The sequence below is a fragment of the Tachyglossus aculeatus genome, chromosome 4, assembly GCF_015852505.1.
Source record: "Tachyglossus aculeatus isolate mTacAcu1 chromosome 4, mTacAcu1.pri, whole genome shotgun sequence".
In the NCBI taxonomy this organism is placed as follows: domain Eukaryota; kingdom Metazoa; phylum Chordata; class Mammalia; order Monotremata; family Tachyglossidae; genus Tachyglossus; species Tachyglossus aculeatus.
The window spans coordinates 51,381,404-51,387,868 of record NC_052069.1 but is presented as its reverse complement, the minus strand read 5'-3'; the positions used below and the strand labels follow the sequence as shown (position 1 = coordinate 51,387,868).

Genomic DNA, 6,465 nt, shown 5'->3' with positions numbered 1-6,465 from the left:
CACAGGGAAGCTAAGTGACTTGCCCAAAGTCACACAGCTGACAATTGGCGGAGCTGGAATTTGAACCCATGACCTCTGACTCCCAAGCCTGTGCTCTTTCCACTGAGCCACGCTACTTCTGTAATTATAAACAGCATGGTATATGTTGCCAACCTGTACTTCCCAAGCGCTTAGTACAGTGCTCTGCACACAGTAAGCACTCAATAAATATGATTGATTGAATGAATGAATGAATGGAAAGAGCGTGAGTTTGAGAATCAGATGAACTTGTTCTAATCCTGATTCTGCTACATGTCTGTTGTGTGCTTTTGGGTAAGTCACTTCATTTTTCTGTGCCTCAGTTCCTTCATCTGCCAAATGGGGAGTCAGAGCCCTATTTAGATCGTGAGCCCATGCGGCATCTGCTTATCTTGTGTCTATCTCAGTGCTGGACCTACAGCAACCACAGTTATGATTGCTATTATAAGAACCCACTATCTCTAGGTTTCCTTCTAAGTCCATCTGCCAGGTGGGCTGATCAATCAATCAATCAATCAATCAATCATATTTATTGAGCGCTTACTATGTGCAGAGCACTGTACTAAGCACTTGGGAAGTACAAATTGGCAACACATAGAGACAGTCCCTACCCAACAGTGGGCTCACAGTCTAAAAGGGGGAGACAGAGAACAAAACCAAACATACCAACAAAATAAAATAAATAGGATAGAAATGTACAAGTAAAATAAATAAATAAATAAATAAATAAATAGAGTAATGAATATGTACAACCATATATACATATATACTGGTGCTGTGGGGAAGGGAAGGAGGTAAGATGGGGGGATGGAGAGGGGGACGAGGGGGAGAGGAAGGAAGGGGCTCAGTCTGGGAAGGCCTCCTGGAGGAGGTGAGCTCTCAGCAGGGCCTTGAAGGGAGGAAGAGAGCTAGCTTGGCGGAGGGGCAGAGGGAGGGCATTCCAGGCCCGGGGGATGACGTGGGCCGGGGGTCGATGGCGGGACAGGCGAGAACGAGGTACAGTGAGGAGATTAGCGGTGGAGGAGCGGAGGGTGTGGGCTGGGCAGTAGAAGGAGAGAAGGGAGGTGAGGTAGGAGGGGGCGAGGTGATGGACAGCCTTGAAGCCCAGGGTGAGGAGTTTCTGCCTGATGCGCAGATCTAAATAGTTCTATGATCAGAGGTCTTTAGCATTCCCCTTGCCGGAGACTTGGATGTTTTCCTGCAGCTGCATAAAAGCATCTGCCACCTACTGCTAATAGGTCCCGTTTCCCTTGTCCTCACCATGTTCCATGGCTGGCCATTAGAGAAGCAGCGTGGCTCAGTGGAAAGAGCCTGGGCTTGGGAGTCAGAGGTCATGGGTTCAAATTCCAGCTCTGCCGCTCGTCAGTTGTGTGACTTTGGACAAGTCACTTAACCTCTCTGGGCCTCAGTCACCCCATCTGTAAAACGGGGATTAAGACTGTGAGCCCCATGTGGGACAACCTGATCACCTTGTATCCCCCCAGTGCTTAGAACTAAGTACCTAACAAAGGCCATTATTATTATTATTGTTATTATTGTTATTATTATTCCTGTAACACCCGCCAATGCATGATGAACTCCCTGAAGTTCTGTTTCAAAGTAAAACAGGCATCTAAGGAAGGGGACAACATTGGAGGGGATTCTAGACCTGCAACTGTCAAGTGCGGCATCTCTACGAAAGCACACTATCTCAACCAAGAAGATTATAGTCTAGGCTATGTTCTCTAACACCATGTGAAAGTGCCTCAGTCCAAGGTTTGAGTCCTGGATGAACCCACAGAGAAAGAAATCTTCTTGCTGAACAAAGGCATTTGCTGACTCTGTTGGATTGTATTCTCCCAAGTGCTTAGAGCAGTGCTCTGCATGCAGTACATGCTCAATAAATAGATTGATGGATTGATGGATAACAAACTGAGAGTGAAGTAAAGCCAATAGTAAAGCCAATAAAGCCCAGACTGCAAGTGGCAGAAATTACAGAAGTCGAATTGAAGAGAATATGAGTGACATTACAGAAGTGAAAGCAAATTTAATCTTCAATTTTCAATTCCCATTTTGACTGAGGTGAAGATAGGTGCATTGTAGCAAGATCTCTGACCCTTTTTTTCTGTGATGCTATGATAGTGCTAGAAAGAATATGTGAATTATACATATATGCATATAAGCACATATATTTGTAAATACATATATATGTATATATATATATATATATATACATCCTTTCTAGCACTATATATTGATTTCAATTGACATTAATTAATATGACAAAGTTAACCTTGTATGAAACACTGGCAATGGAAACAGACAAGGTCAAGAAAATAATAGTGGTATTTGTTAAATTTGTTTAAAGGTATTTGTTACTATGTACTAAGCACTGTTGTAAGCATTGGGGTAGATACAAGTCAGTGAAGTTGGAAACAATTGTTGTCCTACCTGGGGCTCACCATTTAATTAGGAAAGAGAACAGATATGGAATCTCCATCTGGCAGATGAGGAAACGGAGATATGGAAAAGTTAAATGATTCTCCCAAGGTCACCCAGCAGGCACATGGAAAAACTAGGATTAGGTCCTGGGCCAGGTCATCCGACTCCCAGACCCGGTCATGGGTTCGAATTCTGACTCTGCCACATGTGACCTTGAGCAAGTCACTTAAGTTCTCTGAGTCTCAGTTACCTCATCTGGGGTAACTGGGGTAAAATGGGGATGAAGACTGTGAGCCCCATGTGGGACAACATCATCGCCTTGTATCACCTCCAGCGCTTAGGACAGTGCTTGGCACATAGTAAGCGCTTAACAATTGCCATTATTATCCCCCCACCACCACCACATGGGACAACTTGATCACCTTGTAACCTCCCCAGCGCTTAGAACAGTGCTTGGCACATTGTAAGCGCTTAAGAAATGCCATCATCATCATTATTATTATTACTCTTCTCAATAGTCTGGTTTAAGATAGTTGCAAATACAATTCTTTACAACTGGCTTTAATTAATAGTCATATCTTGAATTTGTATAGCACCTCTTATTTTTCCAAAATCCTTTTATATTACTAACCTCATTTTATTCTAATGACATCTCTCTGTGGTAGAGAGAGGCAAGGATTATTATTCTGACTTTACAGGGGAAATAAATTGAGGCACGAAGACATGAAGTGACACGTTTAAGGCCACTCATCACACTGTATCATATTGTAGTCGGGAATGCAATAAAAAAGAATTCTTCTTTAGTGTATTTCAGAATGCTGAGGAGACATTAGGAAGGATTTTTAAACGTTGGAATTCAGTCAACAATGACTGGCTGAGGTCCTACTGACAATTGAAAATCATTCCCTCAGGCAATCAGTCCATCGGTGGTATTTATTGAGCACCTCCTCTGAATCTCTAACCCCCCACCTCTCGCCCCCTTTTTAATTCTGTGGAGGCCCCATCACTTCTAGCCCTGGAGCTCCATGGGTCAGAGGCTCCTCTCTCACAAAGCCCTGATGGGCGATTGTCCACTTGACACCCACAATCAATCAATCAATCAATCATATTTATTGAGCGCTTACTATGTGAGAGCACTGTACTAAGTGCTTGGGAAGTACAAATTGGCAACATATAGAGACAGTCCCTACCCAACATTGGGCTCACATCCTCCCAGGAGCCTGGGGTATTCTCCCAGGCTGAGTAGGGTGGGGCAGAGGGGCAAGTGTAGACATGAGAGCTCAAAATGAAAAACTGGGACTCCTGACCTAAATTAATCGATCACTGGTAAGTATTGAGCTCTTATTGTGAACAAAAAAAACTGTACTAAGTGCTCGAGGGCATATATTAGGCCTGATCCCTGCCCACAAGGATTTTGTAATTTCAGAGAAGACAAACACTGAAATTACAGATAGGGGAAGTGGGAGAGGATAACACTATGTATGTAAGTGCTAAGGGTCTGGGCACGGGGTGAATATCAATTGCTTAAGTGGTACAGATCCATGCGCGCTGATGATGCAGAAAGGAAGGCAATTCAGGGAAACAGGGACTTATTTTGGGGAAGACCTCTTGGAGGAGATGTGATTTTGGAGGGCTTTGCAAAATCTGAACAGCCTCAGCATCACAGCATTTTCAAGTAAGGGGGTCAACGTTGTTGGGATTTCCTAGCAATTACACAAAGCAGCATTGCATGGTCCCTTCCAAATGAAGGTCAGGGGTTTATTTGAACCGAAGATGATTCTTTAAGATCCCTAATCTGTGGCATTTCACGAGACTCGGGGAATGAAACATGCACTCTTGCTCTATATTTTAAAAAAAGCCACAGTAAACGTGAAGGAACTAGCGGACGTGAAATGCGATCCATTGTTTCAGACAGCAAGTTCCATTAATCTTACTGATGAATACGGCCTTTACGCAAGGCGATCCTGCAGTCCCGGCCATTGAAAGGAAATGGTATGGAAAGTGAAGCAACAGTTTCTTGTACCACTTCTCCTTATATAGTTGGAATTAAGTGGCTTTTATAAAGGCTCTAGTAAAAAAAAAACAGCCTAGTAATATCTGCTGTGCGAAAAAAACATTGAATCTGGAGGATATTGATGTTTCTTTTGCTTCAAGCCTTTTCGGGAAGAGGAATTCGATTGAGAGCACAGCCCAAAAAGGAATAGAAATGCATTGTTAGGTAATTAGTTTAGAAAATGCCGTCCCCATAAATAGGGTCTTTTTGGCAGACACTTGCAGGTCTGTGTTTTTCATTGCAAGAGGCTTACATCAGTACTGACATCTTCCAGATGTTAGTGGCTTTGATTTTTTCTTTCCCCCTCATGTTGCAAATGAGTTGGCATGGAAACAACTCTTTTCTGGCAACATGACATATCATTCAAGGCAAAAGGCATTTAACACAGATGAATTGTTCAGGAATTTGCCTTTAACAAAAGTCATTTGAGCACTGTTTGGGATTCTTTGGTGTTTTGTGACAACTTTTTTCCACCCAGCCTTGAAAAAGCAGAGCATTTAGCATTATGGAAGGCTGAGCAAACTGCTGAAAGGTTTACAGGATCTAAAATTAGATTAAAAAACCCGAGTGTTGAACAGGACTTTAGGCTTAGGGAAGTTAATCAAAACAGCCCTTCAAACTGGAAATTAATCTGTTTGTCCAAAGCAAATGAAGTGAGCGTTTCTGTGAAGCCAAATAAGGAAGATAGCCTACTCTTTCCAATAAACAGAGCTGAACTCTTGTGAGAGAATTTCTCTCGGAATGCGTTTTACCCATAGGATAAATAAGAAGAAATGGAATCAAAAACACTCTCTTCTTTCATCCCATTCGTCTCTCTCTTGATTTACACCTCCTCCACGAGCACTCTCATTCCCATCTGCTCTGGACAATTGAAGTGAACCTCCACTCTAGAAGCAGCCTGGCCTATTGAAGGCCTGCGGTTCTAATCCCAGCTCCTCCACTTACCTGCTGTCCAATCTTGGGGAAGTCACTTAACTTCTCTGTGCCTCTGTTTTCTCATCTGCAAAGTGGGGATTAAATGTCTGTCTCCCACTTGCTTAGGGCTGTGAGGCCTATGTGGGACAGGAACCCTGTCTGTTCTGCTTATTTTGGATCTACCCCAGAGCTTTGTAATAATAATAATGATAATACTGGCATTTGTTAAGCACTTACTATGTGCAAAACACTGTTCTAAGAGCTGGGGGGGATATAAAATGATCAGGTTGTCCCACATGGAGCTCACAGTCTTACTCTACATTTTACAGATGAGGTAACTGAGGCACAGAGAAGTTAAGTGACTTGCCCAAGGTCACACAGCAGACATGTGGCGGAGCCTGGATTACTCCCAAGCCCGTGCTCTTTCCACTGAGTCACGCTGCTCCTCTCAAGTACAGTACTTGGCACTTAGTAAGCGCTTAACAAATATCACAATGATTAGCATTAGCAAGGTCCTCCAAGCATTTGTGTCGAGGAGCTGAATAGTTGGTGAGAGATTGAATATGTGGATTGTATGAGAGAGATTCCCCTCTCAGGATTGCACCTGGTGAGTTTCCAGTCCTCTACCAGTCTCAGCTACAGGAGGGAGAGTCAAGCAGAGGCCAACCCATTCCATTCCTAGCTTGGCCAGTGGCTAGCAAGTGGAAGACAATCTGCTACAAGTCAAAACTCACCCATGTTGGGCAGCAGCGGCATGGGAGAGCGTCGAGGGCAGAGACTCAAGTATACTGCGTGGAAGGAGGCAATGGTAAACCACGTCCATATTTTTACCAAGAAAACTCTATGGATGCACTACCAGAACAATTACAGATGGAGAGTGGGGTGTTCTGGGAGAGATGTGTCCCTGTTTTCACTATGGATTGGAAATGACTCAATGGTATAAGACAAGACAATGAGAGAGATAAGTCGAGGAAAATGCCAAGTTTATGGGCTTATGAGCCCGGGAGGATGGTAGTGCTAACTACAGTGATGAGACCGACAAGGGGAGGACAGGGTTT

The 6,465-nt window shown here is 43.6% G+C and overlaps 1 non-coding gene across 1 annotated transcript; it reads left to right on the top strand.

Annotated features, from left to right (window-relative positions):
- The first annotated feature begins 5,993 nt into the window (after positions 1-5,993).
- LOC119927653 lies at positions 5,994-6,131 on the top strand. Its single transcript, XR_005450635.1, has one exon. It is a non-coding gene; the product is annotated as a small nucleolar RNA SNORA7 (small nucleolar RNA).
- The last annotated feature ends 334 nt before the right edge of the window (positions 6,132-6,465 follow it).